Here is a 17,241-nt window from a genome sequence, read left to right as displayed (position 1 = left end):
TTATATATACACATTCTCTGTTTCAGGTCGTTTGGCAATGAGCACATAGCAACGAACAAACTTGAAGTTTCTAGTACGGTTGGGGAAAACTCCGTCAGAAGTGCTGAGATTGCTGCAGAAAGTGTACGGAAATGAGGCGATGTAGCGCACACGTGTTTTTGAATGCATGGTGCCAGAGTTTCAAAAGACAAGAGGACATGGAAGATTACCCCAGGAGCGGAAGGACTCAACAACCAGGACTGAGGTCAACATTGAGCACGTCAGGCAGATGGGGCGTGGCGATCGCTGGCTGACTGTTTGAAGGATGGCAAATGAGCTGGGCATGAAACTGGCATGCGTCGATTCTTCTGGTCATCACTTTTTTTTTGGCACCATCTTTGAGCAGATTTCTCCCATGTCTAGATCTTCAGTGAGAATCTTCCAGACGCTGCCTCAATTCACCCCCAGCTCATTTGCCATCATTCGAACAGTTAGCTGACGATCGCCACCATCTGCCTTCCGCTCCTGGGTTCATCTCCGTCACGTCCTCTAGCTCTTCTTTAAACCTCTTGCACCACTCAAAAACATGTGTGCGTTACATGGTCTCATCTCTGTACACTTGCTGCAACAATCTCAGGGCTTCTTACAGAGTTTTTGCCCAACCGTACCAAAATCTTCATGTTTGTTCGTTGCTCTTGTGCTCATTGCTGAACGACCTGAAACAGAGGGTGTGTATATAAAATCATGTAAAAAAAAAAATCTGATGGCTGCAGAGAGTTACGATCACAGTTAAATACTCCAGATAGATTACTTTGAAGGTGAAACCTCTTAGTTTGAAGTTTGGATTTGAAATAAATCTTTTCTGACACCATTCCTGGAACTTTTCTGACACACCTCGTATACATGTAGGCTGATTGAGCGAATGACCGTTAGGGGGCGCAATTTGCGATGGCCCAATATCTCAATTTATTTCAAATGTTATATCCCACTCGTTTGCAAAATCTTATTGATTTTCTCTTCTGAAATGTGTAAAATTTATGAAAACTGGCATTTATGGCGGACATTTTGAAAAATCCCTGCCATGGCCGTTGAGGGCGCAATTTGCGATGGCCCAATATCTAAATTTATTTTGAATTTTATTTCCCACTCATTTGCAAAATCTTATTGATTTTCCCTTCTGAAATTTGTAAAATTTTACGAAAACTGGCATTTATGGCGGCCTTTTTGAAAAATCCCTGCCATGGCCGTTGAGGGCGCAATTTGCGATGGCCCAATATCTGAACTTTTTTTTAATGCTATGTCCGACACGTTCGCAAAATCTTACTGATTTTTCCTTCTGAACTTTGTAATTTTTTTGCGAAAATGGCATTTATGGCGGCCATTTTGAAAAATGGCTGCCATGACTGTTGAGGGCGTAATTTGCGGTGGCCCAATATCTAAATTTATTTTGAATGTTATTTCTCACTCGTTTTCAAAATCTTATTGATTTTCCCTTCTGAAATTTGTAAATTTTTACGAAAAATGGCATTTATGGCGGCCATTTTTAAAAATGGCTGCCATGGCCGTTGAGGACGCTATTTTCGATGGCCCAATATCTGAATTTATTTCAAATGTTATTGTCAACATGTGTGCGAAATTTGGTGCTTTTATCATAAAATGCACAATTCCTCTAATTTTTCAAGCCATGCCGCCCCACTATCTTAAACTTTCGTTGCCGAAGTGGCTGGATGAGAAGATTACAACTGTTCATGGCGTCACAGGGTAACAACGCCATAAAGGGCTATAAAGAAAATTGAACATAATATTTTGACTTTTTTTCAGAACACTTGCTTTACCTCTTTCAATTAGCATATTACACCGTATAGAACTTGCACTTCATGAATGCTCCTGAAACGCTCTAGGCAGGGAAGTGTTAGAGAAGGAGTGAAATCTCTTACTCCAATTTTTGCAAATTTATTCACTGGTACTATACCATGACGATTAAATGCTTAGCATTCCACTGGTTTTGATGTTCAATGCTCCAAGCCGTTCTTGCATTAAATTTTGATATGGAGACCAAATAAGAGGTTCTTGATTTTTGACCATTTTATGTTGTATTTCAGAAGAAATGTTGAAATCCTGCATATGGAAATTTTAGGTTATATGTTATGGAACAAATCCTTCTAGTTGTTTTTTTTTCTTGTTATCAACACCCTGGACTGAAAAAAAGGAACATTAGTATCGCATATAAAAAGTTAGCATTTAAACCATCTTGAGCGGAATTTTGCATAATTTTGTTTGCTAGATTTAGTGCTGAATGTGATATATTTCGGATTAAATGATATCCTTACAAGTTTTTCCTCATGTTTGATAGCATTTTACAGTTAAAGAAGTACAGATTTGTTTTTACTAATTTTTGTCAATGCGTCCTGTTCTCCACACACTAAATAATTGCTGCCCATAATAATGAAAGGGACAACGATTTGCTACTTGCTCTGTTTGTTTTCGAAAGAGGAAAGCTATCTTTTGTCGAAGCAATTCATTACCACCTGCGATAGAGCACATCACTTCTCCGCGGCAGGGCGCATAGGCACGATTGGGAGAGATTCTTGTTTCTTCTCCTTCTCCAACACCTCCCTGCTCTAAGGGCCCTGTGTAACTGATGGGGTGTATGATAAGTGCTCGGACAAGAAAGAGAGGGAGAGAGAGAGAGAGAGAGGGTGTGTGTACGCGCGCGTATGCTTGTCTGTGTGAGTGGGTGTCTGTGACAGAAAAAGAATGATAGAGTCACATTACTTAAGAACTTAAGCTTTATAGCGTTTGGATATAACAATTTAAGGTCAGTTGGTAATTTGAGGCTGAGCGTAAAAAATGACATAATGCGCCCGCTTGCGTGCGTGGTGTCGTGTGTGTGTGTATGTGTGTGTATGTGTATGCGTGGTGTGTGTGCGTGTGTGCGTATGTGTCTTTCAATTTCATAACACTTATATAATCGAAGTCAGCAATTATCGAAGTCAGCAATTATCGCCCAATTTCATTATCGTCAATGTCTAAGGTTTTAGAAAAACTTATTTACAAGAGAATGATCAATTTTTTGAAGGTACACGACGTTTTTACGAATTTTCAGTTTGGTTTTCGTGAGAAACATAGTACTACGCATGCTCTTTTGCATTTTGTTGATAGAGTTGTTCACGCAATCGATAACCATTCTCATTTAGTTAGTATTTTCTTGGACTTCTCCAAGGCCTTCGACACTATCAATCATGATATTTTACTTTATAAGTTATCGCATTATGGAATACGTGGGAAGGCCTTGGAGTGGTTCAAGAGTTATTTAGTTGATAGAAAACAATTCGTTACAATTAAAAACAATGATTCCGTTGTCAGAGAAGTTAAATGTGGTGTCCCACAGGGAAGTCTCTTAGGGCCGTTATTGTTCATTATTTATATCAATGATTTTTGTCGAGTATCCGACGACCTCTCTTTTATTCATTTTGCAGATGACACTAATGTATTTTTTGCCCATAATGATATTGATTTTCTCTTTCATAAAATTAACATTGAATTGAAAAAAGTGACAAATTGGGTCAGGGCCAATAGGCTATCACTCAATGCTCAAAAAACAAAATAATATATGCTTTTTAGTAATATTGTTGATAGTTTAAGTACAAATATAGTATTAGATGACTCTCATCTACAAAGAGTCTCACATATCAAATTTTTGGGTGTCATTGTGGATGAAAAACTTTCCTGGAAATCACATGTTGATAATGTCTGCAATATAATTTCACGTAATATAGGCATTGTAAATAGATTGAAATTTCATATTCCACAAAAATCATTACTTATGCTATATTCGTCGTTAATATTGCCTCATCTTCATTATGGAATATTAGTTTGGGGCAACACGCATCAGAATTTATTAGAGAGAGTGTTCCTCTTACAAAAGAAAGCTCTCCGTGTTATCTGTTATTCCCCTTTACGTTCTCATACAAATATGTTGTTTGCCTCCAACAAGCTCTTAAAAATTGCAGATTTGTTTTTGTTTAATTTAGGGCAATTTATGTACAAGTATTGTAATAACTTGCTTCCGTCTATTTTTGACTCTATGTTCCTAAAAAATCAATCATTTCATGAATATCCTACTAGGCGTTCCAATGAATTTCACTTACCTCTTTTAAGAACGATTTTTGCTAAAAACACACTTATTTATGTAGGCCCAAATTATTGGAATTCTTTGAATCAAGACATAAAAAACGCTCCATTCATATGTTCTTTCAAGAGGAGACTGAAGTCTTTTTTATTGCAATCGTACGACTCTACAATACCGAATTAACCATTTGGCCTTTTTTCTCAGTTACACTTACCTGCTCACTTTGTCCCCTCTTCTAAGAATTAATGGTATCTTTTTCCTGGATGCTCGCAATGTTGTCACCTATGCCATTTTGCCCATAGCGTCTTGAAGTTGACTTTCCGTATGTTACTCCTGTTCATACGTCCCTTTATTTTCTATTTTCTTGTCTTATTTCAGGCGTCAAAATATTACTTTTCCCCGACAACTATCCTCTTATTCTCTTGGCATGCTTCTGCCGAAGATCGCTGTTTCTGTTGTTCTGTTTCTGTTTCTATTGTGCATTTTTGTCTGCTATTTTGTCTTCAGTTTGTCAGTCTTGTCCATTCCGTTTGTCTTGTACAACCTTTTTTTTCAGTAGTTGTCTCGTTGTCTAGTCCTGTTTCATGTTTGTTCGCGTCTATGAAAGTGTATATCTGGTAATCTAATTTTTAGTGGGCTTCCAGACTTCTTCCACTTTATTATCTTTTGTATCCAGACTTCTTCCACTTTGTTATCTTTTGTATCTACGATGATTCGATTCCATCAATGTTCTTTTCCAGAGGGGCCCACACACTACAAGCTCTGTCTTTTTAGTGGGTCCCTCCATTTTTCGCACGGTATACATGTACTTCATTTCGATCACTTCTGTTTCTTTTTTACTATACAATGTATGATTACTATAGGTCCTCAATTATTGTACAGTCTTTTCATTTCACTATGTTCTATTTACCTTGTTCTCTGTTATCAAAAGAAGTGAAACATATGTTATGTCGAAAAATGAAATAAACTTTGAATTGAAATTGAATTGAAAAATAATATATGGTACGATTTGAAAAAAACAAAATCGTATTGTTTGTTTAAAAAGTGTGATTCAGCAGCACAAGTGAGGATACAGCTGCTTATTTTTGTTCACACTAATTTCATTGTGAAAATGAGCATGATATTGAATGAAATTCAAATATAGAATATCATTTCAAAAAGTGTGTGCGTGGGTTTGTGTGTGTGTGTGTGTGTGTGTGTGTGTGTTTGATGTGCCTTTTCCTTCATTGTTTCGCAGCTACAGATATAAAATACCGCATACTACTTCAATCAAAGACTTGGTGTTGCCTTCGAGTCGATTTTTTAAAGAACGTATTCATAGCCATGCAATATGTTATTAGATTCATATCGATCCATCTTTCATTCAAACAGTGCTTGTATAATCTTATCTTAAGTAATATTATTTTCGTTTGCCCCGACATTATATTGCGCAAGAAACTCAAGTACAACCGGCTGGAAAAGAAAATACACCGGGGACGAACAACAAATCAAATTTTAACATTTAAGTATCTGTCGAGTCTCATACCGAGACATCATAAATATAATTACCTCGCATTACCCATGTTCCAGCGATCGAAACATTTTGCCGCACACTGGCATCTTATGAATTACTGATACCTAGATTTGGAGCGTCGCGAAAAGAAGACCATGTCACTTGAAATATGCATGAGTATCAGCCGAAAGCACTTACGATTGCGAATGAATCTATATCGTTAATCGGACTTTCTCTTCCACACGAATAAATATGCAGAACAATGTTAAAGTTACATCAGATTTTGAATTATACGCAAAGCTCAGGAAGAAATTCTGAAGACTCGATGCCGATGTCTCAACCAACTTGACGTGTGAGAAGGAAAATACAGATTACAACTTTGTCAGCATATTTATTCGTGAAGAAACATAGCAATTACGTGCAAGGGCTTGTTGTATAAAACATTTGGTAACTATGAGACTAAGTTATTGGGATGCTAAGAAAAAGGATACATGGCATTTGGTTGTGAGACGGCTTGTGACAAAGAGAGAGAGAGAGAGAGAGAGGGAAAGAGAGAGAAAAGAATTCCATTCAATCATAAATTACTACCTGTACCCACATTTTAACCTGTTCATTTCAACAGTTTTTGCAAATCATTATTTAGTGATTTCCCTGTAAATATCAACATGTGATAGTGTTACAATAAGGAACATGGGTACGTGCAGGTTGAATAAGCTATATAGTTAGTTCCTAAATATCTCCACCTAAAATGCCATGATAATCAACCTATTGATTGTGGGCATCTTCGGCAAGACAAGACAAAATAGGCGTTTTCACATCAGCCCGATAAAAATCCAAGCTCGAGATATTTTCCTATTTCCCAAGTCAGAAAATAGCGCGCCATTTCGAAACATCGGGCTGATGTGAAAACGCCTAATGATAACGTGGAAAACATCATCGGTACGTTGGACACCGAGTACTTTGATTCCTCGATTCAGAGACACAATCACGGACATAATACCACGTATACCCGGTCATTGACATCTTGAAGATGCGGTTATAACAGAGGTATTTGTGAACGACAGAGTGATAGTCGCATCATAATACCCCCTTTTTTTCTTTTTTTTTTCTCTTTTGAAGGAGGAGGGGAGGCAAAGCTTTGTTTTCATGACATAATCCTATCTAAGAATGGCAATCATCCATGTTATGAATGTTCAAAGAAAATCTGAGAAGTACACAGACTACAGTTTATTGAATATCTAACAGTAAGCACCACATCTTTTCGCATGATACAGACTACGGTATTCTGAATGTCTAACAGTGAACACCACATCCTTGCGTATATAGGGTGCCTACAGCATGTCTGTTTATGCGAAAATGAAAAAGGTATTCGAGCATTTGTGGCATTATTCCGAAGGTTCGAAATTCCAAAAATAATATAAGGTCCGTTATTCCGAAGGTTCGTTAATCCGAAGGTGAAATAAGCTTCGTTTTGCTGAATCCGGAAAATGAATAGAGGGTATGCGCTTGTTTCGTTTTCGGATTAACGAACCCTCGAAATAATGAACCTTATTCTATTTTCGGACTAACGGATTTTGGGAATAACGAACCTTCAGAACGACGAACCTTCGGAATAACAAACCTTGTTTCGCTTTCGGATTGAACGAACCTCCGGAATAACGAATCTTGGGGATAACGACGTAACACATCCGCAGACACCCGCATGCAAGGCACTGGGGTATCGTCTAAGGTGGAGTTACAAAACTAAACTTTGCCGGCACTTTCTATGGTACTTTGCTTCAAAAAGCAAAGAAAAGAAGCATCATAGGAAAATTGAAGCATTGCCGCATTTTGACGCAGTTTTAAGATTGTCTATAAAAGGAAACTGTTCGATATTATTTATCGGACAAGTATATAGTCTGCGTTCTCTTGCCAAAAAAAAAAAAGAGAGGAAGAGAGAGGGAGAATATGGCAATTAGACTTTGCCCAAAAAGAGTAGCGATGACTCTGCTGTAGTTTCTGTATTTTCTCATTACATATTCTTTGTGTGTATTTGTGTGTATATGTGTGTGTGTATGCGTGAGCACAAATCGTAAATGCATTCAACAATAACACTTTTTGAATCTAGCAGTGCTTATACACGTTGTCCACCAAAGAGCTTGTATATCTCAAGATAGATGAATTTTAGATCCTTCTTTTGAGGGATGAACAATGAGAAAGGGGCATGGAATTGAAAAGGCCATTGTACTTACACCCTTACTATAGATGAACGTTTGAGCTTGGGAGAGAACTTTATTAGCATCGTGCATTATGCCAAAAAAAAAAAAGAACAAAATGTGTCCGAAACACATTTAAGCGAGGAACATTTCCCTTTGATTAAAAGTCGAAAGCTCCTCATGCCCGAATTGAGCAACCATTTTCAAGTTGTTGTCATTATTACGTGTTGGACATACTGGGTCATATAACCATGATAACACTCGTCTTTTAGGAGGTTGTACACCCTGCCGTAGTCTAATAATCGCCTCATTAGATTATCAATTTATCATGCATGCATTTTTTTTCGCGAGAAGATAATGTACTTAAATGATATGAAGCTAAGTGAAAAATTATGCTTTTCACCAACTTGCCATCTTTATAAACTTTTTAGAATTTTGAAAAATACTTACGTAAGTCAGTCGGCTTGTGTTTTGAGGAACATTCAGGACCGACAAGGAGTAGACATGTCACCAGCATGCTCGGAATAAGCGTCATCGCGGCGACAGCAAAATAGGTACAACTTGAAATAGATGCAAGACAGCTGGAAAAATGAAAGTAGGATAATTTCTGGATATACTATAGATATCTTCCTCGGTGCGTGCATCAGATACCAAAGCAAAAGTTCGAGCCGAACGCTTTCCCGGCTAAGGTTTGGTGTGTACCAGTGCACGTTGGACAGGAAACCTCAAAAACACAATTTACTGCGTCTCACACCTCCGGCTTCCAAGACAGATACTCGCAGCCAATGAATCCAACTTATACGCATGGGAGGTTTGACTTGGAGCTAGGGTAGAGTTAAAGCGAAATTTGCACGGCAAATTTTAGGAGCTGACACATCAGTAAAATTGTCCGTGTAAATGTGTAGGAGGTGTGTGTGCGTGTGTGTACGTGTGTGAGTTCATCGAGTGTGTTATCTTCATTGCTGGAAGAGGGTAACATGTGCAAAAGCTGCCATTCATTCATTGATTAGGTAAAGTGGGCGATCCTGAGCTTTCTGCAGTAATGAAGGATCTGATTTTAACAGCGGTGTTATTGGAGCTTAATGGAAGAAGATCATCAGTGGTGTATACAGACGACCGATCATAACAATCAGGATGACGTGTCATTTTAATGTGTTCTTTCTTCCTACATTCATAGGGTGGAAAATCTCTGGAGAGCTGTTAAAACCGTATTAAGATAATGATTGATCTTAGTAATGAACCCCCAAATTTGCATGAAACGTGTCCCTCCCTGAAACGTCCATACACAAGTACATGTAAGTGATGTTGCGTATGCACTCAGGGTTGGCTTGAGATGATCGAGACGCGGAGGTTTGAGAGGGAGGAGAGTGATTTAAGTGAGTGACCAAACTTTCAGGCATACCCTGCTCGGTCGTCATGAGAGGATGCAGAGGCAGGTATTTCCATACACTGACATGAAGAGGTCTATCCGGCCTCCCCTTATCCGGATCTCTCTATTATCGGGACGCGATCTCGCCGTGATTTTTTTTTTTTTTTTTTTTTTTTTTTTTATAGTTTCAATCTGATAATTACGGGGAAAAGGGGGATTCCAAACTCAGACAAAATTATAGCACAAACTCACATGAATTACATTTTATTCGCAAAATAATTACCGTACATTCACATCAAATGTTCATCCAAATAACATCCATCCAGACATTTACTATCCCCAAATCACAGCAAGAACACCGACAGAAAATTTTTAGATATATCAGGGCGTGGTACAGGCGATCGTTCATTGAGCAAATTATCAGAAAATTCTGAAAGCAGACCGGCTGACGAGGACGTGACACGTTCACGCAAAAATAAGTGCATGTATAAGTTACCATTGGGTAGGCAGCTGCGTGTATTAAACATTGAGTCTTCTATATCCGGCCAAATCCCTTATCCGGATGAGTGCCGGTCCCGACAGGTCCGGAAAGGAGAGGTCGGACTGTACTAGTAAGGGAAATCACAAAACTTAAGCCCCTGTCACACTTAGCCGGATAGGCCCACCGCAAAAGAATCAGGCGAGATTTTGTTTATCCGTTGTTCAAATCGTCAATTCGGTGGACAACGTGTAAATTTTCCGTTTTAGAGGAGCGTACATACATGGTCTAGCGGCCGAACAAAACGCACCTTTGGCGACTGTGTGCAGGACAGTGCTGTGGAACGCGCTCAAACGCATGAGAAACGAATAAGAATCGCATGCCCACAGGACAGAACGCACGAGAAACAAAAGGGTGACACATGAGACGTACATCGAACGTCAGAGAACCGTGTATACGCGTTTTACATGCTGTACATAGCCGTTCCATCCGTTCCATTTCTTGCAGCAACGGACTCTACAAGAGGCCGAACGGATGGAAACGCGTGGAAAACGACAAAGTACAGTATAGAAACAGGAGAAGACGTACAACCATCGGACAAGGATCAGATCGCGCTATCCGTTTTTGGCGAGAAAAAAACTTTGTGCATGTACAAAGTTTTCTCTCCACTCTGACGGAAATCAACGGAAGATAAATGTCCATCCACAGGATAAAAAGGACATGAAACGCATTTCAACGGATATCAACGGATGCCAAAATTCGACATTCGTTTTCAATGCGTTTGCTATACTGGCAAAGTGTGACAGGGGCATTAAGAATTCATAACCTGTAAACGGCTTGTCCGATTTCCCTCAAACTTCACCGAGACGGCTCTCAGAGTGCTTTTCTAGTTTAGTTTAGTTTAGTTCATTTTCTCACGGCAATATGCTTCAGCAAAGCTGTTCTTCAATGATGAATACTCTTGCAAAATAACATCTCCTATTTCAGTGAAATATGTATTAAAACAATTTGACATTGCCACTTTATCATTGACCTGTGTGCTGTTACTCGCAATGAATTGTAATTGTCTATCCTTTCTAGGAGTAATAAACTTCAAAGATTTCTAAACATCTTTTGAATTACTATTGCTAGAATAAATAATATTACTTAATCTTTTTTTTACGCCTGACGACATTTCATAGTGACTTAATTTCTAAGCTTTGTATGTTCGTGCTCTCTTCGAGTCTTAGTTGATTTAGAAATAATTGATGGGTGTATCTCTTTGGCGCATTCGATACAAAATATCTTCTGTTATCCAAGGGGATTTTTTTTTCTTTAATCTTTTCTTTTTAAGCTGTACAAATGCATATATCACACTTAATGATTTTCTCTCAAACTTATCATATCCCTAAATACCATTGTGGTGTGTTTCTACGTCATCCCATTGTACCTTTGAAATCTTCAATGTATGCTTTCACATTACATTTACCATCATTTCGAGACACATATGTATGTACATTTTGTTTATGACCATTGTTTTTCATATCCCAAATACAAAATACTAGGTAGTCATGGGCGTCACCAGGGGGGGTGCGTTGGGTGCGAACGCACCCCCCCTTCAGATCCTTTTAAAAAAAAATATATATCAGTCTGCGAGCGACCTCAACGCCGGACGCTAAATAATTATTCTTTTCTATTTTTTTTTATATTTGACACCAGGGACACACACACACACACACACACACACACACACACACACACACAAAATCGTCGGCAAAAACAATTCACACCCCTGGTTCCGGCAGCACTGATTTTATATATACATATCTATTAGTATTCTACAGTGTTTACTATTTATCGTACTGTACATCCGTGCGATACGGAGCACTTATACACGTTTGCACGTACGTGTGCTACTTACAAGTATGTAGGGTCTATGTACGTTACTTCTGACCAATCCATGTTGCCAGCCCAAGAGCGAGCCTTAGCCTCATTAAAAAAAAAAATAATAAATAAAAAATGGAAGGGCAAGCATATCATTTTGCCCACCCCCCCCCCTCCATAATTCCAGAGACGAGAAGATTTTCTCTCTTTTTTGACAGAAAAACAAAATGTTACCCCCATAAAAATATTGGAGGGGCAAGCATATTTTAATTTTGCCCCCCCCCCCATAATTAATAATTCCCGTAATGAGAAGATTTTCTTGCTTTTGAAAGAAAACAAAAATGTTGCCCCCATAAAAATATTGGAAGGCAAGCGCACCATTTTCCCCACCCCACATAATCATAATTCCCGCGATGAAAAGATTTTCTTGCTTTTTTGTTAGAATTTAAAAAATCTGTCCAATTATTTCACCCAAAAGCAGTGGCGTAACTACGGAGGGGGGGGGGGGGGGTGCGCCCCCTCCCAATCCGCTGGTTAAAAAAAAAAAAAAAAAAAAACCTACCGAAATAGTAGTTTAAGTGTTAGTAAACTGCTTTTTGAATGAAAGGGTGATCAAGAAATAAGATATTTTTTCTATGATTTCTTTTAACCATTATTAAGTACATAGTGTGAAACATTGTTCAAAAACCGAACCCGACAAAAGATTGTGATTTAGCGTGATTCCTGGTTGGCATTCTGTATATCATACGCAGGATGTGCGCAGTGTACTCAGTACAACCGAACGAAGAGTCGCTACAATGTTGCGCAATGTGATGTAGAATGTACACCTTTGTACCTCACGCTTCGTTACATCAAAGCTAGATCATTGATTTTGCAGTGTTGCTTTACATACTAAATGTCTTGCATTGCCAATAAAAAGACTTGACCTGGGCTAATTCCTAACTTTTCCATGTATATAATACACACACACAAACAAACACGCACAATTAGTTTAGGGAATGCTCTAAAGTGCAGATTTTGGACATCCTTTCCACGACGCTTCCTCGCTAGTCATACCTCCCCCAGTCATGAACATAAACTCACACCCTTGACTACAGTGGCGGATCCGGGGGGAGGGGCGCACCGGGCGTCCCCCCCCCCCCTTTAATTTCCAAAGCGAAAAAAAAAATAATATAGCTTCAAACGACAGTTTTTGGACAGTAAAATGTCAAAGTTTTCAAGCTCGCTCGCTCCTCTCGCTCGAAAGTAATCATTATGCTCTCTTGATATTGCTGCCATTATTTGCCAGCAGTTGCGCCCGATGCGCCCCCTTAAATTCTAAAGCGAAGAAATATATATAGTTACAAACGGCAGTTTGTTTGTTTTTTACTGTGAAATGTCAAAATTTTCAAGCTCGCTCGCTCGCTCGCATTTTGTTACGCAATTCTCCTGGTGTTGCTGCCAGTAATTGCCAGCAGTTGGGCCCGGTGCGCCCCCCCCCCCCTCCTTTACTTCCAAAGCGAAAAAATATGGCTACAAATGGCAGTTTTGGGACTGTAAAATGTCAAAATTTTCAAGCTCGCTCTCTTCGCTCGCTCGCATTTAATTGTTATGCCATTCACCTGATGTTGCTGCCAGTAATTGCCAGCCGTTGCGAACGGTGCGCCCCCCTTAATTTCCAAAGCAAAAAAAATATGGCTACAAACGGCAGTTTTTGGACTGTAAAATGTCAAAATTTTCAAGCTCGCTCTCTTCGCTCGCTCGCATTTAATTGTTATGCCATTCACCTGATGTTGCTGCCAGTAATTGCCAGCAGTTGCGCCCGGTGCGCACCCCCCCCCCTCAATTTCCAAAGCAAAAAAATATGGCTACAAACGGCAGTTTTTTGGACTGTGAAATGTCAAAATTTTCAAGCTCGCTCCCTCGCTCGCTCGCATTTAATTGTTATGCAATTTTCCTGATGTTGCTGCCAGTAATTACCGGCAGTTACGCCCGTTGCGCCCCCACCCCTCCTTTATTTCCAAAGCGAAAAAATATGGCTCCAAATGGCAGTTTAGGGACTGTAAAATGTCAAAATTTTCAAGCTCGCTCTCTTCGCCCGCTCGCATTTAATTGTTATGCCATTCACCTGATGTTGCTGCCAGTAATTGCCAGCAGTTGCGCCCGGTGCGCCCCCCCCCCCTTAATTTCCAAAGCAAAAAAATATGGCTATACAAACGGCAGTTTTTGGACTGTAAAATGTCAAAATTTTCAAGCTCGCATTTAATTGTTATGCAATTCTCCTGTTGTTGCTGCCAGTAATTACCGGCAGTTGCGCCCGTTGCGCCCCCAACCTCTCCTTTATTTCCAAAGCGAAAAAATATGGCTCCAAATGGCAGTTTTTGGACTGTAAAATGTCAAAATTTCCAAGCTCGCTCTCTTTGCTCGCTCGCATTTAATTATTATGCCATTCTCCTGATGTTGCTGCCAGTAATTGCCAGCAGTTGCGCCCGGTACGCCCCCCCCCCCTTAATTTACAAAGCACAAAAATATGGCTACAAACGGCAGTTTTTGGACTGTAAAATGTCAAAATTTTCAAGCTCGCTCGCTCCGCTCGCTCGCATGTAGTCGTTATGCCATTCTCCTAATATCGTTGCCAGTAATTTGTCGTTTCACACCGTCATTCCATAATCCATTTACAAGGGGTACAACCCCCTCCGGCACTTCCACACCCTCCCCCCACCCTTGCTCGCTCCCTCGCATACTAACCCCCCTCCCCCCCCCCCCCCCCAAGATGAAATCCTAGCTACGCCGGTGCCCTTTCCCCGCTTGGTTTCCCTAAAAAAACAGTAAAAGTCTAGGGATTGAGAGCATCCTATATTCCAAATGTCTGTCCAAAAAATCTCGTAAACATTTTAGTGTCAAAACGCACCCCCCTTGAAAAAATGCTGGTGACGCCCCTGGTAGTGGTCACTCAAATATATTGGTACAAATGTGGAGTGAATTACCAACTCTGTAGAAAAACATATGGTTTGTAGGACAAAGCAGGTGGGGAGTAACTGTTTTGTTTTGTAGCAATTTTGCTAGCTTTCTATTGCGAGCGTGCTGTTGTGTTGACATTTATTTTGTTGTATAATCATGCTAGACGTAGGGTCTTATTAGTCGTTATACATTGTATATAAGGACAGTTACCATGTATTCGATTGTAAAAAAAAAGAAGAGGTAATTAAAAAGCGGGGCTTGTTTCTGGTGTTTTCAATATTGTATCATAATTTGCGCGGGACCGCCAAATATTCGTATCATGTAATAATAATAATGATAATAATAGTGGCCTCTTATAAAGCGCTGAAGTCCATCAATAATGATGCTCATGTCGCTCTTACATTATGAAATAGCAAATGAAATACAAACAAAACAAGATGCTTATTATATATAACGAAATCAATCTCAGAACATAAGAAAAACCCTTCATGTACAAATCATACAGTAACTTATACAGTGTACAAAACGACTCAAATTATAACAATCACGTTCATTCACGATTGGGAATTAAACAGATGTGTTTTAAGGAGTTGCTTAAAGGAATTGGTTGAGGAAGCCTGACGAAGAGAAAGGGGAAGATTGTTGCAGAGAGAAGGACCGGCGTGGGAAAAGCTGTGGTCTCCCCAAGAGTGAGAGGATCGAGGAACATGGAGAAGTGAAGTACCAGCTGAACGGAGTCTACGAGGGGGTTGATATAAATGTATGGAGTTCTGGAGGTAGAGTGGCGAGGATCCATGGACTGTGTGGTAGACCAGTAAGAGAACTTTGAAGATGATACGCTTTTCAAATTGTAACCAGTGAAGTGACTGAAGAACGGGAGTTATAAATCAATTGTGACAGGATTTCTTAGTGAGGGTGACAAGTCGAGCTGCAGAGTTTTGGAGGCGTTGAAGTTTGGAGAGCTGTCGTTGGGAAAGGCCGAGGAGGAGAGAGTTACAAAAGTCAAGGCGAGAAGAGATGAGAGCGTGGATAAGCTGTTCTGTTGCACTTCTGGTCAGATAACTACGAATGAAGCTAAGGTTGCGGAGTTGGTATCTCATGGATCTTGATATGTGAGAAACATTGGCATTGAAAGACATATTGACATCGAAGATAACGCCTAAATTACGAGTCTGGGGAGATGGGTAGACGACGTTATCGCCAACGTGGATGCCAAAGTCCTTCATGTCAACTTTGCCGAGCATTTGCTTTGAGCCCAGAACAATAACCTCTGTCTTCTGCTGATTCAGTTTTAGACCAGATGCATACATCCATTCGTGGATGTCTTTGATGCAAGCTTCAAGGCGTCTTATAGCTAATGACATCGAGGTGGAGGTTGGAGGAAAAGACACATAGAGCTGTATGTCATCGGCGTAGCAATGGTAGCTGATACCATGACTCTTGATGATGGGACCAATAGGCTGCAGATACAGGGAGAATAGGAGGGGGCCTCCTACCGAACCTTGGGGAACGCCATAAATCAGACTGCTTTCTTGGGACAAGGCATCACCAATGATCACACTTTGACGACGATTTGTCAGATATGAGGTAAACCAACGCAGGGCTGTCCCACTGACTCCCAAAGAAAAAAGTTGGTCTAGGAGAATGTCGTGGTCAACATTGTCAAATGCCGACGACATGTCAAGGAGAATTAGAGCTGTAACGTTTCCCCTATCCATCTGTTGTAGTACATCATCTGCTAAGTTGGTCAGGAGTGTTTCCACGCTGTGGTTAGGCCGATATGCAGATTGATGGCTGTCAAGTAGCATGTTATCATACAGATATTCTGAAAGTTGAGAGAAAGCGACACGCTCCAAGACTTTGGAGAGATATGACAAGTTGGAGATTGGGCGGAAACTCTGAAGAGATTCAGTGTCCATTCCTGGTTTCTTTAGTGTCGGACGAGCAACAGCTCTCTTCAGATCCGCAGGAACTACTCCAGTGGCGAAGCTGATGTTGATGATGTTTGTCATGGCAGGAACAATGACAGAAAAACACTTCTTCAGAAGAGATGTTGGGATAGGATCTAATTTGCAAGATTTCGCTGGTGACCCTGACAAGATGTTTCGGACTTCATCTTCACTGGTAGCAGTCAGAGTGTCCATTACTGTAGCAGTTTGACGCGCTCCAGAAGGTCTTCTAACATCCGGCAATGATGCACGTATAGCATCAACCTTATAGGTGAAGAACATGTTGAAACATGAGGCCAGATGTGTTGGAAGAGGTGATTTCTGCTTTCTGTTCAGAAGATCACTTGCAATTTTGAACAGTCGTTTTGAGTCTCCAGAGCAGTCCTTGATTCTTTGTGAGTTGTATTCCTCCATGTATAATGTATACTGATATTTTATGTGATATTACTGTATATTATTATATGAAATTGTGTTGGAAGAAAAATAAATCAAACAAACAAATATACACGTCTGGATAAAAGTCCGATAAAAGCCCGGCTTACGCAGCAGTTTCACATGTGAAACGGGGACTTGCATGGTCTCGGGGTTTCGTCGATTACCTTGGTGTCCTGTGCATATTCCACGAAGCGTGGATGGAGGTGTGTACCCGTGAATGATGTTTGTCAATTACAGATATCAAGTGACAAAACAGATGCCAAGGAAGTCAGCTCACCGTGAAGCTGTAGAACTGAATGTTCTTTTAAAATTAGATCACATGGAGTGTCGAAGTACTTATGAATAAGTTAATAACGTATCATAAGTTTATATTATTACAATATGAACAAACATGAGGTCGTTGACATAA

This window comes from Diadema antillarum, unplaced genomic scaffold (assembly GCF_040938485.1).
Source record: "Diadema antillarum isolate AM-2024a unplaced genomic scaffold, OU_Dant_1.0 seq00000403_RagTag, whole genome shotgun sequence".
Classification (NCBI taxonomy): domain Eukaryota; kingdom Metazoa; phylum Echinodermata; class Echinoidea; order Diadematoida; family Diadematidae; genus Diadema; species Diadema antillarum.
Note: the sequence above shows the minus strand (reverse complement) of the source record.